The following is a 23,577-nucleotide window of genomic DNA, read 5'->3' on the forward strand; positions in this document are numbered from 1 at the left end:
GGTAAAAAGCGGGCTGTTTTGGGTTGGGAATTAAAAACCTATCTTAGACTTTGAGTTCGAGGCTAAGACTTTGGAAATATGTTAATATATGTAAATAAGACTTTCAATATTTTTTTCATGATTTTAGACAAAGTGGAATTATTTTATCAAAAATCATATATTGGGTGGGTGCCGGGATTCTTCCAAATCTGTCCACCGGCACAAAAAGAGGGTAAAACTCTGAATATTAATACATGGACTGAACTTTTTGAATTGTTTTTGAAAAATTAACTTCTTAAGTAATCCATAGCAATTTTATTCACTTTAAACGGAGTTGTAATGAATATTTGGCGAGCAAAACAAAATCTGCTAAAAATTAACGTTGTATGGACGAAATTTATATTGTAAAAACTATATTAACCATATCCTTGCTAACTTTTCCTATATCCTATATATATTTGGACATGTTATCATTAGTATAACAAAATATTATAATCTTAGTTAATTCCGAGATTGTATATATATATATATATATATATATATATATATATATATATATATATATATATATATATATATATATATATAATAATAATAATAATAATAATAATCTTGGTACATTCCATGACAATAAGTATACAATACGTTTTGATAAATCCTAAGACAATAAGTATACAATACGTTTTGATAAATTCTAAGACAATACGTATACAATACGTCTCTGGGTTGATGCAAAGACAGTACGTATACAATACGTCGTGGGGTAATTCTAAGATTATATATATACCGATTATTGGACTGTTGGACATTTCGAACTATTTTGGACTACTAACAAAGGACTACTAACATAAAAATGTTAAAAATTAATATATAAGTATTCTATGAACTTGTTTTATTTTATTCACATGTCGTATTATTATCTGAATCATTATTATTGTTATAGGTTCGTGAATCCAAGGACGACGGCCATATTTTTAATAAGCTGAAAACTTACTATTAATATACTTTTACTACCGTGAGTATATAGTCCAATTTTTAAACTCTAAAAATATTTTGGGATGAGAATACATGCATTTTATGTTTTACGACATGGACACAAGTACTTAAAATATATTCTACGTTGAGTTGTACCACATTGCATATCTTCCCTAATAGCTTGGTAACTAATATTTACATGTTGTAAGAACATGTAAGCGCGAATCCTATTGATAGATCTATCGGGTTTGACAACCCCAACTGGGCTAGTCGCTCTAGTATCGTAAACGGTTGCATAGTACTTCGTTTTTACTACACTTGGTACAGTGTAGGGAGATTTCATTATTAATGGAATATGCTATATTAATTGTTAAGTATGGTTACCGAAGCGCTCAACAACTTATGGAATACTTTTATACACTTGCGAGTGTACATATATTTATAACTATGAAATCTTGTGGTCTATATTTATATCGATGCTAAACTTATATATCTCACCAACCTTTGTGTTGACTGTTTAAGCATGTTTATTCTCAGGTCCTTAAGAAAGTCTTCCGCTGTTGCATTATCTGAGCAAGCTGTGCATGGAGTCTGATGTGCGTAGAGGTGTATACAAAATAGTTATATTTTTACTAAGAAATACTATTAAATATGATACAATTTTACACAAGTTATTTATTTATTTATAGAGTGGATATACCTAAACCTTGCTACAACACTTATAGGCAGTGTACCTAATCGTACAGTAGTGTAGTTTTTAGTAAGTCCGGTTCGTTCCACAGGGATCTTAGCCAAGTTTAACGCTATATTTTTAAAACTATGATTGTAAAAATACAAAAATATATATAAGTAGTATTATTATTATAAAAGGGGGTTTTTACCTTTTAATGACCGGTTTGTCGATTTTTAAAACTTTAGTCGCAGTTAAAACCTAATGTAAAATATTAAAAATAAATATAACTTAATTTAAAGCGTAAAGTCAATAACGATAATGAAATTGCGATAAATAAAAGTGCGATAAAATAAAATCGCGATAATTAAAGAGAACGATAATTAAAAGTGCAATTAAATAAAATGACAATAAATAAAAGTGCGATAATTAAAAGTGTAATTAAATATGAAATAAAAGAATTATGCTTATTTAAACTTTCGTAATCATGATGTTCGACGTGTTGTTTTTAGTTTATTCCCATGGGTTAATTGTCTTTTGTCCTGGATTATTTGATATGTCCATACGGATTTATCCATAATAGTCCATCAGTCATAATCATAAAGTGCGGAAGTCTTCGTCAAATTATTCTTATTCCCGAAGTCAAATATTCCAACTAATTGGGAATTCGAATTGTAACAAGGTCTTAATACTTTGTTTAATGAATACACCAGGTTATCGACTGCGTGTAGTCCAAGGTTTTACTACTTTATTAACAATTACACCAATTACCCTTGAATGTAATCCACCACCGTTTCAACAAGTCTATTAACTATTAATCCAGTTCCGTATCCGGTTAAATGAACAATTATTGGTATTTATAGATATCTCGCCCACCGTGCCCAGTCAAGCGTATGTGGTTATATATAAATACGTCAAATTATAAGTCTATATATTAAATTAACAAGGTATCATTTAGTTAATATAAAGCCCATTAATAGCCCACAGTCTAATTTCCACAAGTGTCGTTCTTTTATCCAAACCCCAATTATGGTCCAAAGCCCAATTACCCAATTTTAATATTTAATCCAACATCACGATTACTTCGGCATTAAATAAGCATAATAATAACTTAGCTACGAGACATTAATTTAAAAAGGTTGAACATAACTTACAATGATTAAAAATAGCGTAGCGTTACACGGACAGAATTTCGACTTACACCCTTACAACATTCAATAACATACCCTTATTATTAGAATTTAAAATTAAAATTAAAATATATATATATATATATATATATATATATATATATATATATATATATATATATATATATATATATATATATATATATATATATATATATACGTTGAGTGAGAGATAGAGGAAAGATATATAAAACTTGCTCAAAACCGCGAAATTTATAGGCATGTGGCCTGACTTTTTGGGTCATGCGATCGCATGAAAATCCCTCTTCCTGGCCATGCGATCTCATGGCCAGCTGGGACAGCTCAACTTTGGTTGTTTTCTAGCTTGTCGACGTTATTTTTAAATATATATAATATATAAATAATTTATATAATTATTTAAATATTATATTATATTCTTGTGCATAGTTGACTCATAATTTTAGGTCCGTCGCGTCGAGCGTTGAGAGTTGACTTTGGTCCCGGTTCCGAATTTTCGAACGTCCTTGCGTACAATTTAATATCTTGTATTTTGCGTTTTGCGACTTGTACTCTTGTAATTTTGAGACGTTTCTCATCAATAATTTGAACCACTTTGATTGTACTTTGTACTTTTGAGCTTTTTGGTCGTTTGCGTCTTCAATTCGTCGAATCTGTCTTTTGTATTCACCTTTTATTATTTAAACGAATATTGCTTGTAAATAGAACAATTTCAACTAAAAGCTTGTCTTTCTTGAGGGATAATGCTATGAAATATAAGTTCGTTTTTAGCATTATCAAATATTCCCACACTTGAGCGTTGCTTGTCCTCAAGCAATATAGTCTTGAAATAAAAATACTAGAATCACTTCTTTATTCTTCACACTTTGTACATCAGTGATTTCTATACTGCGGTATGAACAATGGTAGTAACGATGTGGTTTACAGTCCCACATGACTATGAAAATTTAGATCCTTAAGGAAATTGGATCTTTATGAAAACATTTGATCTTTTGAAAATTAAATCTAGTTTTTACCCTAGATAAGTTTTCCAGAATAACCCTTCACCGGTGTTGCAAAATGTTTTTGTGGGTTTGGTGGGGTTTCAGATTTGAAAATTTTAGCTCAAAACTTATGGTTTTGTGTCACCCACTTGCTAACCTTGTATTAGGAAATCAACACGTCCAGTATACTTGCTCCGTATATTACCTTTCGGTAAACTATCATCCGGTTGTAAAGGAAAGCGTTGAACAAGCAACTGTTAAGGAAATGTCCCATGACATGCTTTTAATTATGGTTTATAACGTGTCGGATGTAATTACTATCCTTTGTAGGAGCAATAGTAAAGCTCACCCTTATGGTTTTTCGGTCTGGCACAAGGTCCTGTCTTCGACCATGCTATGAAACCACCGTTCTTACGGTTGACACCCGATTTGGTTCAGGTGACCTAATGAATTCCAGGTGAATTCCTAGGATTTTACGTTCAATGGTAATGAACACATTAAAAATGAGTTTTCAGAAAACAAATCGGTTTGTAATTTGATCAAAATATTTTCTCGTTCAAGCTCGAGTTTAGATATCATCGAATTTCATGAGTTTGTAATTCTCAATCTTTAAGGTCAATCTCTAGGATTGAGTAATATCAGGCTTAAAAGCTGATTTTTAATCTTTAAGGAGATTATCCTTTTCTGGGGATCTGATTCATTAGTCTTATCAAGCTAATTTGCACGGCGTCCTCCCCATTTTACGAGACAGATCCTCTCATGATTAGGATAAGTCTGACCACTTGGCAACCCTATTTGATGCTGAGGTCCGTGGATTTCCAGCTGATTTTCGAGAAAACTTTTCAAGGTTTTTCGTAGAATCTACAGCTGGTCTGGACGACAACTTCTTGACCTAAATCAAGAAGCGCGTTTCTTTTTCGGAAGACTTTACTTCCTTTTAATGATGGAATTGATTCATCGTGTAGCTCTATCTTTCTTTCAAATATATTACAATTTTCCGGGTAAAACGGTTAATTTTGTCCAAAACAAAAGTATCTTCAATTATTTGTACACAAATATGTGATATATGTTCAAAATAACTTGGTAAATTTTTCCCACACTTGGCTTTTATTTTCCTTTCTTTTCCTTTTTATTGTCCTCTATTCCATTTTAAATGAATTCTAACATTTTGGTTTGTTTCTCAATTTATGTCCTTTCCGAGGTAACAATAATTTCGGTATTAACACCTAGTTTTATCGCTCATAAATATGTATAAACATGATTTTGAGTTCATTTAATTGAAAATTTTGAAATTTTTTACTAGAATTGGGTAGTCAGTATATAAGACTAGGGCTGTTCTTTATTATCAGAGAGCACTAGATTCTAATACAACTACTACGTTACTAGTATTTTTAATGGTAACCAAGTGTATAAGTCAAAAAATTTTTAAAATTCGAAAGAATTTAACCCCTTCCCACACTTAAGATCTTGCAATACCCTCATTTGCAAGAAATCAGAAACAATTTAAATTATTGAGGGTGATTAGCGTAGAAAAATGATTAAATTTTACCAAAGTTTCCAAACATATTGCCGTTTGTTTGCTGAATGATAAATGGTGCACATCATTTGTTTATTCCGTCTTGTTGTTACATCACATTTTTTTTTCGTTTTATCGTCAAAATCAGTAGCTTTCGCTGAACTTAATGCCAGTCTTTGAAAATGCGCTGTTTTATCCTGTTGTGTACAATTGACAATATACATACATACAAATATAAACATGCATGGTAATTTGAAATAGGACTTTAAATCCCACTTTCAAATCAAATATGAAATATTAGTACAACATAATAAAAATATTAAACTTACATAAAAGTATCAAAATTTAATGTGTTTAAACATAAATAAATAGAAATAATAAAAAGATAAAAATCATAGAAATCACCAACAGGAACTATATCAATCTGGATAGGGGTTCCAGTTCATGTCATCGTCCGGGTTCCATGGTTGGTGATAGGTGTACTGGTAGGCCTGGTTAGGGTCGTAGAGAGTATATGGTGGTCTAATCTCGGGCTGGTGTGGAGGATAGTAAGCGGGTCGGGTCGGTACGTAGTGATCCTGAGGTGACAGCCGGCTCATGATCTGACGCTGATGATAGTCCCATCTATCATGCTGTCATTGCCTGGAATGCTCGTAATCATTCCGGGCTTGCCACTGCTCCATCCGACTAAATCTCTCCCCGTTTGTCATATCTACCTCATCTACACGCTGGTAGACGTCAGTCATAGCCTCCCTAATGACATCCCTAATGTCATCCGCTTCCTCCATTTCCTCATCTGATCCTCTTTCTACCTGTGGATGACGACCTTCATAGGGTACTGCCTGGTTGTGTCTGCTCTTTAATACCTTAGCACCCTGATAGACCTTCAATTCTAAAGGCTCAACCTGTTCCCTACATTCCAAAAGTGGACCTCCTTGGTCCCTATCTACACCCAAATACTCTCCAATGAGAGTAACAAAAATACCTCCTCCTATTATTCCCCCTTCCTGTATTCCTTCCACCATCTTAGACAAATAAAAACCAACACAGTAAGGGATATTAACAAAGCCTCTTGGGTCTCGAATACACTTTAGGTAAAATAAATCACGTAAGGTCATTTTCTCCTTATTGTGACCTCTCTGTGTAATTGAGTTAGCCAAAAATTTATGAATTATACGAAGCTCGGCTTTGTTAATATGTAAGTAGGAGTGTTTTCCTCCCAGCGTAAAAACATTATAATCTGACATACGCCTCCAGACGGCGTTCACGTCAAAGTTCCTATCTACCCTTTCACCACGATAAATCAAATTCATACAATCGGGTAGTAGTAATTCACCAGGAGTATATATCTGCAAAGCTCTGGCCATGTCCAGCATGGACATCCTGTACATCCTACGGCCAAGTATAAATCTAAGAAAACTTTTATCATCTAATCTATCTACATTTGCATTTAACGCTATAGTACTCATAAGCTCAATGCACCATTCCTTATATACAGGTCTACAAATGGTGAATAAATGTTCCCAATCGTGAAAAGAAGAGCTGCCATACCTTTGGATCAAATGCTGTCTAACTGAGTTAGCAAGTTGGACCCTTTCCAAAGGCTCCCAATCAATTACCCTTAGCACTTCTACATTTTTTGGTATCAGTTTGAATTTGTTACTTTGATATGTTGGGTAATCTCTCCAGGTTCTATCAAATCTCAGATTAGGATGCAACGTGTGTTCAGGAATCGTTGGGTATTCTACTGGCGGATGCATCGGAAATACTATGAAGGCATCAACAAATTGTAGCGGATCATTATAAGGTACGTGTTGATCAGGCTAATGTTGTTGTTCCTGTTGTGGTTCTTGTTCAGTTTCATATTGCATTTCTAGTTCAGGTTCCGGTTGTGGTTGTCTAGATGATGATGATGCACCTCCAGTTTCAGTATTAGTAAATCTCTGCAAAACACATTAAACACAAAATTTGTGCATCCAAATATGCATTAGTGTTAGCAAAATAACAAATTAACATAATTACAATAACATGTTAAATCAAAATTAAACTTATACGTATTTTCACAATTTTTACAATTCTACACTTTTTCAAATAAGCATATATGAAAATGTTTACAAAGTTCATAAGTATTTAATTCAAATATCATTTTAAAACAACCATTACTAGCAATTAAACAAGTTTCAAATGGCATTTACATCAATTTAATCAAGTTCATGAATTTTATACCTAAAAAGTCCACTTTAATTCTCAAAAATCATGTTTAGGATCAAATTTTGGATCATTTAGCTACCTAAATATGTTACATTACTTAATTTAGCAATAATTCATGATAAAAATCGGCCATAACTTGTTTATATCAAAAAGCCCCAAATTGCTCAAGAACACAAACCCTAGATTTCTAAAATTTTTGAAGTTTTTGGCTTCAAATCATGTTAAATAGCATCAATCTAGGTTATACATGCATAATATACTAACAATTTAACTTTAATTACACTAGAAATTAACAAAATCAAATTAGGTAAAATATAGTTCAAGAACACTAAAAATCAAATTTAAAGAGGTTTAGGGATGAAATTGTTACCCTTCTTGATAAACTCCTTATCAAATTCATGTTTAGAGCGGATTATAGCGAGAAATTTGGTTGATTTTTGTGAAAAATTGGTGATTTTAGGATGATATGTGTGTATGTGTTCGTGTGTTTGTGTATGTGTGGAATGGAGACAGAACACAGCTCGACTGGGTTTTTGTTTCTGGCCAGATTTTCAGCCTCATGCGCTCGACTGAGTTTTTGTTTCTGGCCAGATTTTCAGCCTCATGCGATCGCATGAGGTTACAGGGTAAATCTCATGCGATCGCATGAGGTCTTTTTTTTTTTTTTTTTTAAATGAAAACCTTATAACTTTTAAAACATAAATTAATAAAATTTTAAAAATTTGTTTCTTTTTAGGAGTGAGGGTGTTTCGGATCGTTGTCCTAGTCCGTCTCTCGACAAAATTTTAAAAGTTGTCAATTCAAAGCGTTGTTTTAAAAGCAAAGATTTTTGGGTTTTTTAAATATTTTTGGCTTACTTTAATTTAATAAGATTAAAAAAAATGATAATAAAAGTTCTCGTCCCTCCCTTGGGTAGAGTAATTTCGGTTCAATGACCTAGTTTTCAACTCACGACGAATTTTAAAAATCAAATTTTTAACTTAGTGAAATAAAGTAAATTTTTGTTTTCTAAAATTCACACAAAACTTAAATTTGAAATGCATAAAATTAAAAATTCATATTATTAATACAAACTTTATATTAAAAATTTTGTTTTTAAACATACAAACTTATTTTAAAAATATTAATTTTTCAAATATTTACAAACTTAAATATATTGATTTTAAAAAGTTTATAATAATAATTTAATATTAATTTTAAAAACAAAGCAAAGTAAAATTAAAATTAAAAATCTTTTTGGTCTTTTATCCCACTTTAATCAATCAAATATTATCAAAAATATACGCCCCTCTTTTCGGTAAAGTAATTTCGGCTATATTACCTAGTTTTACTCCTGAAGAATTTCTGAAATATTTTGGGTTGATTGATTAAAGATATTTATACCTTAAGAATAAACGGTAAATTTCGCAGTGATGTAATAAATTTTTGTATGATATCAATAATTTTGGTCGCAAAACCTAATTTTATTGAGTATCAATTTAATACTTTATAGCAAACAATTTAGCGTTTATTATCAAAAGGTTAAAAGCAATAAAATAAAAATAAAAACTGTACATACTTACCTGTGAGATAGAATTCTCTGTGACCTGCTTTAGCCTACTCATAAGATAGTCGGACTAATTGGTTTTCCATAGCTACATAGGCATAACCTCGAGCATTCAACGATTTTTCTTCGAAACATATGAACGGTCCTTCTTTGCATAAGTAACAAACTCGGTATTGGAATATGTCTGATTCGTCGAGCTTTTTCCTTCGTGTGACCATTTTCCGCATTTGTGACATCTTTCAAGGTGTCGTGCTCTTCTTTTCGCTGCGGATTTTGATTTTCCTTTACCAAAATGTAACTTATTATGATCGATTCTGAGTTCTTTTCTTACTCCGTCCAATTTGGCTCTTATTACTGATACCAGGTCACTCAGGAGTGTGTCATTATTACGTTTAGTGATCAAAATGTGTAGCATTAGAACATGGTTTAGTTCACAGGAATTCTTCATCTCGTAAAACCTAAAAAAATAAAAATTTAGAATGGGGGGAGAAGACTAGTTCTTTAGGGTCTGCTAGGGAAAGACCATTCGGATTCCATTCTCGGAAACTACACGAAAACAGAATATCTAACTCTAACATAAATACATATTACCCTAAAAAGATTCGAACCTCCCCACACTTAGTTAGCTGTGGTGTTAAAATTGTGATTAACTTCATTGTCAACTTCCATTGGACCATGTATGTAATGTTTAACTCTGTGACCATTAACTTTAAATTCAATCCCATTTGAATTTATTAACTCTATTGTTCCGTACGGGAAAACTCTTTTGACTATAAATGGTCCAGACCATCTTGATTTCAATTTTCCAGGAAATAGCTTGAATCGTGAATTGAAAAGAAGAACTCTGTCTCCTTCTTTAAATTCTTTTGAACTTCTGATTCTTTTATCATGCCATTTCTTCGTTCTTTCTTTATAGATTAACGAATTTTCGTATGCTTCATGTCTCAATTCTTCTAATTCATTTAGTTGACTTAATCGTAGACGTCCGGCTTCATGTAAATCAAGATTACATGTCTTCAAAGCCCAAAATGCTTTGTGTTCAATTTCTACTGGAAGATGACATGCTTTTTCGTAAACGAGTCTGAAAGGTGTGGTTCCAATTAGAGTTTTGTAGGCTGTTCTAAAAGCCCAGAGTGCATCCTCCAATTTAATGGACCATTCCTTCGGATTTGATCCTACGGTTTTCTTCAGAATACATTTTAAAGCTCGGTTGGTATTTTCAACTTGTCCACTTGTTTGTGGATGATAAGCAGTGGAGATTTTATGAGTTACTCCATATCTTTTGAGAACTTTCTCAAGTTGATTATTACAAAAATGAGTACCCCGATCACTTATTAAAGCTTTCGGTGTTCCAAACCTTGCAAAAAGACGTTTTAAAAAGTTGACTACAACTCGTTCAGCGTTAGTCGGGAGAGCTTGTGCTTCCGCCCATTTAGATACATAATCAATGGCAACGAGAATGTAGAGATTATTATGAGATTTTGGAAATGGACCCATAAAGTCAATACCCCAAATGTCAAATACTTCACATACTTGAATGACATTTTGTGGCATTTCATCACGTTGACTTATTTTTCTGGCCCTTTGACAAGCATCACAGGATTTGCAAAGAAGGTGTGCCGCTTTGAAAATTGTAGGCCAATAGAATCCAGTATCGTAAACTTTTCTTGCTGTGAGTTGAGGCCCATAATTCCCTCCTGTTGGTCCTGTGTGACAATGGTTTAAAATTTGACTAGCTTCATCTCCGAATACACATCGGCGTATTATTCCATCGGGACAACTTTTAAACAAATGTGGATCTTCCCAGAAATAGTGTTTTATATCACTAAAGAATTTCTTTCGTTTTTGGTACGACAATCCTTTTTCAAGGAATCCACATACTAAATAGTTTACATAATCTGCAAACCATGGAATTTCATTATAATCTATCTTCAATAGATATTCATCAGGAAAGTTGTCTTGTATGGCCGATTCATTTAGAACTTCTAATTCAGGATTTTCAAGACGAGAAAGATGATCAGCGGCTAGATTTTCTGCTCCCTTTTTATCTCGGATTTCAATATCGAACTCTTGTAAGAGTAAAATCCAACGGATTAATCTTGGTTTGGCATCTTGTTTCGAAAATAAGTATCTAAGAGCAGAATGGTCGGTATAGACCACCGTTTTAGCTAGAATGAGATATGAACGAAATTTGTCAAAAGCAAAAACAATAGCAAGGAGTTCTTTTTCAGTAGTTGTGTAATTTTTTTGTGCTCCTTGTAACGTCTTACTAGCATAATATATAGGTTGAAATCGTTTTTCAATCCTTTGTCCTAAAACGGCTCCCATTGCAAAATCACTTGCATCGCACATTAGTTCAAACAGTAGATTCCAATTTGGAGTTATCATGATCGGCGCATTAGTGAGTTTTTCTTTAAGAATATTAAAAGATTTGATGCATTCATCTGAAAAGATGAATGGAGCATCCTTTTCTAGGAGTTTATTCATAGGATTGGCAATTTTAGAAAAATCTTTTATAAAACGTCGGTAAAAAATGGCATGCCCTAGAAAACTCCTAACTCCTCTAACATTGGTGGGATGTGGAAGTTTAGCAATTACATCTACTTTAGCTTTATCCACTTCAATTCCTTCCTTTGAAATTTTATGACCAAGAACGATGCCTTATTTAACCATGAAATGGCATTTCTCCCAATTAAGGACTAGATTTGATTGTTCGCATCTAATAAGCATTCGTTCAAGATTAACTAGACATCATTCAAATGTATCACCGAAGACTGAAAAGTCATCCATGAAAATTTCCATTCATTCTTCTATCATGTCTTGAAAAATTGCCATCATGCACCTTTGAAAGGTTGCAGGGGCGTTGCAAAGTCCAAATGGTATGCGTTTGTAGGCAAAAGTACCATAAGGGCACGTGAATGTGGTTTTCTCTTGGTCCTCGGGTGCTATTGGAATTTGAAAATATCCCGAAAAACCATCAAGAAAACAATAGTAACTATTTTCGGATAATCTTTCCAACATTTGATCAATGAAAGGTAAGGGAAAGTGATCTTTTCTGGTGGCGTCATTTAATTTTCTATAATCAATACAAACACGCCATCTTGTTACAGTCCTAGTAGGAATAAGCTCATTTTTCTCATTTGTGATAACAGTCATGCCACCCTTCTTAGGTACGCATTGAACTGGGCTTACCCATGGACTATCAGAGATTTGATAAATTAAACCTGCATCTAGCAGTTTAATAATTTTTTTCTTAACAACATCTTGCATATTAGGATTTAGTCTTCGTTGGCGTTGCACATACGTTTTATGACATTCTTCCATAAGGATTTTATATGTGCAATACGAAGGACTTATTCCTTTAATATCATGAATTTTCCATGCAATAGCTGGTTTATGAGCTTTTAGCACAGAAATGAGTTGAGATTTTTCATTTTCAGTAAGAGAAGACGATATTATTACAGGTAATTCAGATTTGAAAGGACCCGTCCTAATCCATCCGGACAAAGTCCGTATCGATTATAAACGATTCAAAAAAGTTGATTACATCGCGAGGTACTTGACAACTATATGATACATTTTACAAACATTGCATTCGTTTTTGAAAAGACAATATTTCATTACATCGAAAGTTGACAGCATGCATACCATTTCTTAATATATCTAACTATAAATTGACTCAATAATAATCTTGATGAACTCGACGACTTGAATGCAACGTCTTTTGAAATATGTCATGAATGACTCCAAGTAATATCTCTAAAATGAGCAAATGCACAGCGAAAGATTTCTTTCGTACCTGAGAATAAACATGCTTTCAAGTGTCAACCAAAAGGTTGGTGAGTTCATTAGTTTATCATCAAATAATCATTTCATAATTTTAATAGACCATAAGATTTCATATTTTCATTTCTCATAAACATACGTCCCATGCATAGAGACAAAAATATCATTCATATGGATTGAACACCTGGTAACCGACATTCACAATATGTATATAAGAATATCCCCATCATTCCGGGATCCTCCTTCGGACATGATATTAAATTTCGAAGTACTAAAGCATCCGGTACTTTGGATGGGGCTTGTTGGGCCCGATAGATCTACCTTTAGAGTTCGCGTCAATTAGGGTGTCTGTTCCCTAATTCTTAGATTACCAGACTTAATAAAAAGGGGCATATTCGATTTCGATAATTCAACCATAGAATGTAGTTTCAATTACTTGTGTCTATTTTGTAAAACAGTTATAAAAGCAGCGCATGTATTCTCAGCCCAAAAATATATATAGCAAAAGCATTTAAAAAGGGAGTAAATGAAACTCACAATACTGTATTTTGTAGTAAAAATACATATGACGTCATTGAACAACGCAGGGTTGGCCTCGGATTCACGAACCTATATCAAATATATATATTAACACATATAATTGTAATTAATCAGTTTATATATATTAATATTATTAATATACTTCTTGTATTAATTATCTATATTCATTTTATATATATAAATACATAATATTTATGTATATATTAGATTTAAAGTATACGATATGTATTTTATTATATATATCCTATGTTGATGTTTAGAATATCATATCGTGTAGTAAAACTTACTATATTTGAAATGTTTATTTTCGATAATAATAACAACATTGAAAAAAAAATGATGATAATATTATTTATATTGTTAATATAATGGTAATAAGAATGATTTATAACCCATCATAAATTAAATATATTTATTTTCAATAATTTGAAGTAAATACCTTTAATAAAAAAAAATGATTTGTAACTGTTAATGTGTTAAATTAAAATAGTTTAGTATTAGTACTATGTAAATAAGTAAAATGATATTAGTATCAATATTTATATCCTTAATAATAATTGTAGCGATAATAATGTTGATGATAATAATAACAATACTAATTATATCAGTAATAATATTAATAATATTATTATTAACAATAATAATGATATCAACCATAATAATACTTATAATCGTAATCCTACAAATAATCTTAATAATGATAGTAATGATAATGAATAACCTAATGCTAATAATAATACATATCAACAATAATAATAATAATATTTTTGATACTTATAATTTTGATTATAACTATACTCATTAATAATATTAACTATAATCTTAATCATACTTCTAAATTTTAGGAGTTATAATAACTTTCATAATAATAATAATAATAATAATAAATAGTATTAATAACAATAATGATAATAATAATAATTAGAAGAAAAAAAGGAAGTTGTATACCCTTTAAAATCTTTAAGTAAAAAAATATGTTGCAGGCGAGAATCGAACTCACGACCACCCGCTACCCAATAACGTTTCCAACCAGCTCACCAAATCAGTTTTTCTGTTTAATAATGAATACCAATTTTATAAAAACCGTATTGTTTTGTTTTCCCCTCATCTTCATCTTATTCAATTCATCAAACCCATAAAACTCTTTTGATAATTTAACAGCAATATAACGGTTTGAATTAGGTGGTTATATTGAATTTGAAACAACTAACTAATTATTATTAATTAGATTAACAAAACAACAAAAAAAAAAAAAAAAAAAAAGCTGCAGCCGTCGCTGCTATAAAGAAGAAAAGAAAAACTTAACTCGATATTTGAAGACGATTTAACTAAAACTTTCTACACAAAATAGTTTGGAAATCATGTATAAAAACTTTAGAAATCATCAATTGTTCCATACACTCGAAAACGAACTCGAATTTCCTTATGAACAAATAGTTTGACTTTTTAATTTGCAAACTTTGACTTCCAAATTCGAACACAATATGAAAAATTGAAAGATGAAACTCTACAGAAAGTTTGTTTGGATGATTTACAACGAGGCTGCATTAATAGATTTTAAAAATCAATACTAGATCGAGCCTTTTCTCCTTTGAGTTCATAACAGAGGTTAACGGTAGTTTTTTAAAAAAAAAAATTTAATTACACATACCTTAAGGATTGAAGACTGTTATAGTTGATAGTGTTGATAGAAAGTCAAGTGTTTTTATTCATAACAGAGAATAATTCGAATGTTATCCTAATAGCTGGTCGACAGATTACAACCGGGTACAGAGTTTATAAAAAAAAAATAAAAAGAAGATAGGTACTTCTAATAGATTTTGTTTTGAATTTTAGCTTGAAATCGATTGTTTGGCAATATCTGAGACAGGAAACAAATTTCTTAAAGTTTGAAACCCACTGAAAACAGAATACGCATTTACATATATTTATATATAGGTATATTGTATTTATGTTTATATATATATATATATATATATATATATATATATATATATATATATATATATATATATATATATATATATATATATATATATATATATATATATATATATCAGTATTGTTTATGTAAGTATAATCTGTATATATCTATAATTATATTCTGTATAACTATCCATCTGTTTTTATATAAATCCTTAACTGTAATCTAATATGTGCATATATCAATATATATATATATATATATATATATATATATATATATATATATATATATATACCCATATATATCCGTAATTTTTATATTATAATTAATCTTTTTATATAATTTTATTAATATTACACCTAATCTTATAAATGATAATAATAGTAATAAATAATAATAATATTATTACTAACAATAATAAAAATAATAATAATGTTGTCATAATAATAACTAAGATCATAATTTTTATTACTACTTATAATAATAATAAAATTAATAATAATGATAATAATATCATAAATTCTAATAATAATAGTAGATATATTAATAATATCAATGATACTATTAATCATAAGAATGAAATTTTAATAAGTTCAATAATAATGAACATAATAAAAATGATAATAATAATATTATTAATAATGCTAATAATATCACTACTTATAATAATTTTAATATTATTAATGATAACAATATTATTAATAATAGTAATACTAATAATATAACAACTTATGCATATCGAATTTCATGTATATATATATATTTTATATTAAAGATAATAATATTAATAATACAAACATTAATATTACATTAACACTAATAATAATAATGAAAGTAATGGTTGGAATATTAATATAACATTTATACTTTAACTTATAGTTATATAATATATCAACCTTACATTCCATTAGTTATGTATTACTTAGTTTACATAATATTTTAAATCTTTAATATTTATTAATGATATATGTATATTATAATATTTATAATATTACTTATGCATAGAATATATATATATATATATATATAGATATTCATATATTTATTTACACACAACTGTTCGTGAATCGCCGAGGATGGTCAAAGGTAAATGATTACATAAACACAGTTCACAGTTTTTGAGGCTTCAACTATACAAACTTTGCTTATCGCGTCGAAATCATAAAGTTTAAATTTGGTCGAAAATTCCCGGGTCATCACAAGATTCACCATGTAAATAAGCATATTCCAAATGGTTTGGAAGTGGCTTTAACTCTAATGTCGGTGGTTCTTCTATCGATGATTTATATCGATATCTGTCTTCCTCTTTTAGCATTTGAATTTCTTCAGTTGTTGGTTCATATCCATTAGCCATAAGTGTAGCTAACATTTCAGTTTCTTCAATTGGTTCAGTTCCTTCTCCTAAAGAACATTCTCCTGTTCCTTGTAATTCTGGAAATTCTTCTAACAATTCTGCATGTGAATCTATAGTTTGAATATAATAACATGTATCATCTGCAGATTGCGGTTGTTGCATGGCTCTATCAACAAAAAAGGTAACGCTCTCGTCCTCTATACTTAGGGTTTGTTTCTTACCAAACACGTCTATTATTGCTTTAGCCGTGTTTAAGAATGGTCGTCCTAATATGAGTGGAACTCGAGAATCTTCTTCCATGTCCAGAATAACAAAATCTACTGGAAATACTAAAGTACCAACTTTAACTAGCATGTTCTCCATTATTGTAACAACCCAACCCTTATGCAATAGAAATATGCAAAAATAAAAAATAAAAAATTTGGTTGTTCAGCATCTGGCGCGGCGCGCCATATGGCCGCGCGGCGCGCCATATGGCCGCGCGGTGCGCCAATCTGGTCTGTCCAAAAAGTCTTGAAATGCAAAAAAGATCGACCACTTCCCGACATAATTAGACAAAACGCTTTTAACAATATATTCAAACATGTAAAACTAACACAATTCAAACATAAAAATAAGTTTTACAAAGCGGGGCCCACATCGGCCATTTTACGAGTTTCATACAAAAGTTTGAATTTCGACCCCATTAGTTTAATTTCCAAACGACACTACGAGCACGGTGTTTGGGGTTAAACTACCCAAGTCTCGGTCAAACTCCAAAAGCTAACTCAATCCAAAAAGCGTCCCCCAATCAACAAAGCGGGATCTCTAACCCAAGATAATGCCCTTACCCTTGTCCACAATCGAACCTATACAAAGGTAAACAATGAGAGGGTAAGCAAAGCTTAGTGAATGCAATAATTACACACACACATATATAATATATCTAGTTGCAAACACTTACAGGCATACCGTATACATGCTAGCAAACACAATTAGCTTATCGTCATAAATACAAGCTATAGCCTCCAATAACCAAACTAGCATAACAATAGCATATTTATCTTGAACAAATATAATATGCATACACTACAACACAATAACCATGGTTAACCAATCGAATAAAGGAACGGTGTTTAAAGATCGTCGGAGTTCATAACTACCATTAGTGCACTTAACACTTCGTACACTAACCCCAAGGGTGGCATCTTAACACGTCGATACTTCACCCTAGGTGGCGTCTTAACACATCGACACTTCACCCCGAGTGGTGTCTTAACACTTCGACACTTCACTCTTCATTTTACTTGAGGTGGCATCTTAACACGTCGATACTTCACCTCGAGTGGCACCTTAACACGTCGGCACTTCACCCTTTAACTTACTTGGAGTGGCATCTTAGCACATCGATACTTCACTCCGGGTGGTGTCTTAACACATCGACACTTCACCCCGGATGGTGTCTTAACACATCGACACTTCACCCGTCATATTACTTTGAGTGGTGTCTTAGCACATCGACACTTCACTCATCACGTGAAATGTGGTGTCTTAGCACATCGACACTTCACATCTCACGCTACAACAAATAAATACATTATATACCTACGCATATAATTATTCCACTCACTTTACGCCTTCGGTGAATCGATAAAACAAGCTTGAATCTTCAAGGTAACGCACTTATTATAATATACACATAATCAATCAACCATTCAAGTTGGTCAAACCCACAACACTCACTACTACTAGGTCATTTTGACCCATTTGGACACTTAACCCTAAAATTGGGTCATCTTTCGCCAAAACCCTAACGTTAGCCAAGTTAGGTCTTAAAACCCCTTTTAACACTAGGTTTATGCATTAATCACAAACATTAATCCACTTAGGTCCATTATGACCCGTTTGACAATTTTAAAGTCAACATACCCATTTCGGGTCATCCACTAACCCACTTAACACTCATTTACATATATATTGGTGTTCTAGCAATTTACTAACTACTTAAGGTTCATTATTAACAATTAATACTTGAAAAACCCTAGTTAGTCCTCTTTGAGTCAACATAACCCAAATTCACCCAAAACCCCCAATTTATTAACAAAGTGGGTTTTAAGTTCACCATAACCCTAACTCTAACCCTTACACAAAATTGAATCAAGAAATCAATATTAGAGCGTACCACTACCACCAAAACGTAGCTAGGAAGTAGATGAACAACTTTAGAACTTGAGCTTAAGCAAGAATCCTCCTTCTTCTTCTCCAAAATGAGTTTTCTCACACTAGGTTATCACTTTCTATCTAGAATTGAATGGATGAGGTTGAAGTAGATGAAAATGGAGTTAATGAGGCCCCAACAACTGGTTTAGGGCCTTAAAGTCAGACCCCATGTGATTTTAAAAATTTACCCCCAAAATATCTAATTAAAAGAGAGGGGAATCTGTCACAGATAAATGGCGCGGTGCGCCAGAAGGCCGCGCGGCACGCCAAACGCCCAGACCAGATTCTGCCTTTTATTTTAAATATGAAACGAACAACCACTCAACCCATACCGTATTTACACATATGTACGATGAAATGAGTGGCATCTTAGCACATCGATACTTCACTCCGGATTGGTGTCTTAACACATCGACACTTCACCCTGAATGGTGTCTTAACACATCGACACTTCACCCGTCACATTACTTTGAGTGGTGTCTTAGCACATCGACACTTCACATCTCACGCTACAATAAATAAATACATTATATACCTACGCATATAATTATTCCACTCACCTTACGCCTTCGGTGAATCGATAAAACAAGCTTGAATCTTCAAGGTAACGCACCTATTATAATATACACATAATCAATCAACCATTCAAGTTGGTCAAACCCACAACACTCACCACTACTAGGTCATTTTGACCCATTTGGACACTTAACCCTAAAATTGGGTCATCTTTCGACAAAACCCTAACATTAGCCAAGTTAGGTCTTAAAACCCCTTTTAACACTAGGTTTATGCATTAATCACAAACATTAATCCACTTAGGTCTATTATGACCCGTTTGACAATTTTAAAGTCAACATACCCATTTCGGATCATCCACTAACCCACTTAACACCCATTTACATATATATTGGTGTTCTAGCAATTTACTAACTACTTAAGGTTTATTATCAACAATTAATACTTGAAAAACCCTAGTTAGTCCTCTTTGAATCAACATAACCCAAATTCACCCAAAACACCCAATTTATTAACAAAGTGGGTTTTAAGTTCACCATAACCCTAACTCTAACCGTTACACAAAATTGAATCAAGAAATCAAGATTAGAGCGTACCACTACCACCAAAACGTAGCTAGGAAGTAGATGAACAACTTTAGAACTTGAGCTTAAGCAAGAATCCTCCTTCTTCTTCTCCAAAATGAGTTTTCTCACACTAGGTTATCACTCTCTCTCTAGAATTGAATGGATGAGGTTGAAGTAGATGAAAATGGAGTTAATGAGGCCCCAACAACTGGTTTAGGGCCTTAAAGTCGGACCTCATGTGATTTTACCAATTTACCCCCAAAATATCTAATTAAAAGAGAGGGGAATCTGCCACAGACAAATGGCGCGGCGCGCCAGAAGGCCGCGCAGCGCGCCAAACGCCCAGACCAGATTCTGCCTTTTATTTTAAATATGAAACGAACAACCACTCAACCCATACCGTATTTACACATATGTACGGTGAAATAATTGGGTCTTACAACTCTCCCCCACTTATTCGGATTGCGTCCTCGCAATCCAAGCCGCATGACAAGAAGGAAGATAAACCAACACGAACTCTTTGGGCTCCCAAGTAAACTCGGAACCTTTACTCCGACGCCATTGAACTTTAAAATTCCTAACCTCTTTATGTCTCAACTTTTTGACCTTCTCATCGAGTATAGCAATCGGCTCCTCAATGTACTCTAACTTATTGTTTAGCTCAATCTCGTCTAATGGCACCCAAGATGAATCATCCGCAAGACACTTACGGAGATGGGAAACATGGAAAGTATTATGAATCCCCGCAAGTTCTTCGGGTAATTCCAAACGATACGCGACTTCACCAACACGAGCTAAAACTTTAAATGGCCCAATAAACCGAGGAGCTAACTTTCCCCGTTTTCGAAAACGAATAATGCCTTTCCATGGCGAAACTTTAAGCATCACCATGTCACCTTCTTGGAACTCAATCGTTCGTCTACGTTTGTCGGCATACGACTTTTGCCTATCTTGAGCCTTTTTCAAATGCTCTCGAATCATATCAATCTTGCTATTCATCTACTTCAACCTCATCCATTCAATTCTAGAGAGAGAGTGATAACCTAGTGTGAGAAAACTCATTTTGGAGAAGAAGAAGAAGGAGGATTCTTGCTTAAGCTCAAGTTATAAAGTTGTTCATCTAATTCTTAGCTACGTTTTGGTGGTAGTGGTACGCTCTAATCTTGATTTCTTGATTCAATTTTGTGTAAGGGTTAGAGTTAGGGTTATGGTGAACTTAAAACCCACTTTGTTAATAAATTGGGTGTTTTGGGTTAATTTGGGTTATGTTGACTCAAAGAGGACTAACTAGGGTTTTTCAAGTATTAATTGTTGATAATGAACCTTAAGTAGTTAGTAAATTGCTAGAACACCAATATATATGTAAATGGGTGTTAAGTGGGTTAGTGGATGACCCGAAATGGGTATGTTGACTTTAAAATTGTCAAAGTGGATTAATGTTTGTGATTAATGCATAAACCTAGTGTTAAAAGGGGTTTTAAGACCTAACTTGGCTAACGTTAGGGTTTTGGCGAAAGATGACCCAATTTTAGGGTTAAGTGTCCAAATGGGTCAAAATAACCTAGTAGTGGTGAGTGTTGTGGGTCTGACCAACTTGAATGGTTGATTGATTATGTGTATATTATAATAGGTGCATTACCTTGAAGATTCAAGCTTGTTTTATCGATTCACCTAAGGCGTAAGGTGAGTGGAATAATTATATGCGTAGGTATATAATGTATTTATTTGTTGTAGCGTGAGATGTAAAGTGTCGATGTGCTAAGACACCACATTTCACGTGACGAGTGAAGTGTCGATGTGCTAAGACACCACTCAAAGTAATGTGACGGGTGAAGTGTCGATGTGTTAAGACACCATCCGGGGTGAAGTGTCGATGTGTTAAGACACCACCCGGAGTGAAGTATCGATGTGCTAAGATGCCACTCCAATTAAGTTAAAGGGTGAAGTGCCGACGTGTTAAGGCGCCACTCGAGGTGAAGTATCGACGTGTTAAGATGCCATTTCAAGTAAAATGAAGAGTGAAGTGTCGAAGTTTTAAGACACCACTCGTTGTGAAGTGTCGACGTGTTAAGACGCCACCTAGGGTGAAGTATCGACGTGTTAAGATGCCACCCGTGGGGTTAGTGTACGAAGTGTTAAGTACACTAATGGTAGTTATGAACTCCGACGGTCTTTAAACACTGTTCCTTTGTTCGATTGGTTAACCATGGTTATTTTGTTGTAGTGTATGCATATTATATTTGTTCAAGATAAATATGCTATTGTTATGCTAGTTTGGTTATTGGAGGCTATAGCTTGTATTTATGACGATAAGCTAATTGTGTTTGCTAGCATGTATACGGTATGCGTGTAAGTGTTTTCAAATAGATATATTATATATGTATGTGTGTAATTATTGCATTCACTAAACTTTGCTTACCCTATCGTTGTTTACCTTTTTATAGGTTCGATTGTGGATAAGGGTAAGGGCATTATCTTGGTTTAGAGATCCCGCTTTGTTGATTGGGGGACGCTTTTTGAATTGAGTTAACTTTTGGAGTTTGACCGAGACTTGGGTAGTTTAACCCCAAACACCGTGCTCGTAGTGTCATTTGGAAATTAAACTAATGGGGTCGAAACACTTCACATCTCACGCTACAACAAATAAATACATTATATACCTACGCATATAATTATTCCACTCACCTTACGCCTTCGGTGAATCGATAAAACAAGCTTGAATCTTCAAGGTAACGCACCTATTATAATATACACATAATCAATCAACCATTCAAGTTGGTCAAACCCACAACACTCACCGCTACTAGGTCATTTTGACCCATTTGGACACTTAACCCTAAAATTGGGTCATCTTTCCCCAAAACCCTAACGTTAGCCAAGTTAGGTCTTAAAACCCCTTTTAACACTAGGTTTATGCATTAATCACAAACATTAATCCACTTAGGTCCATTATGACCCGTTTGACAATTTTAAAGTCAACATACCCATTTCGGGTCATCCACTAACCCACTTAACACCCATTTACATACGCACTTTACTAACTACTTAAGGTTCATTATCAACAATTAATACTTGAAAAACCCTAGTTAGTCCTCTTTGAGTCAACATAACCCAAATTCACCCAAAACACCCAATTTATTAACAAAGTGGGTTTTAAGTTCACCATAACCCTAACTCTAACCCTTACACAAAATTGAATCAAGAAATCAAGATTAGAGCGTACCACTACCACCAAAACGTAGCTAGGAAGTAGATGAACAACTTTAGAACTTGAGCTTAAGCAAGAATCCTCCTTCTTCTTCTCCAAAATGAGTTTTCTCACACTAGGTTATCACACTCTCTCTAGAATTGAATGGATGAGGTTGAAGTAGATGAAAATGGAGTTAATGAGGCCCCAACAACTGGTTTAGGGCCTTAAAGTCGGACCCCATGTAATTAAAAGAGAGGGGAATCTGTCACAGACAAATGGCGCGGCGCGCCAAACGCCCAGACCAGATTCTGCCTTTTATTTTAAATATGAAACGAACAACCACTCAACCCATACCGTATTTACACATATGTACGATGAAATAATTGGGTCTTACAACTCTCCCCCACTTATTCGGATTGCGTCCTCGCAATCCAAGCCGCATGACAAGAA

Source organism: Rutidosis leptorrhynchoides, chromosome 5 (assembly GCF_046630445.1).
Source record: "Rutidosis leptorrhynchoides isolate AG116_Rl617_1_P2 chromosome 5, CSIRO_AGI_Rlap_v1, whole genome shotgun sequence".
Classification (NCBI taxonomy): Eukaryota; Viridiplantae; Streptophyta; class Magnoliopsida; order Asterales; family Asteraceae; genus Rutidosis; species Rutidosis leptorrhynchoides.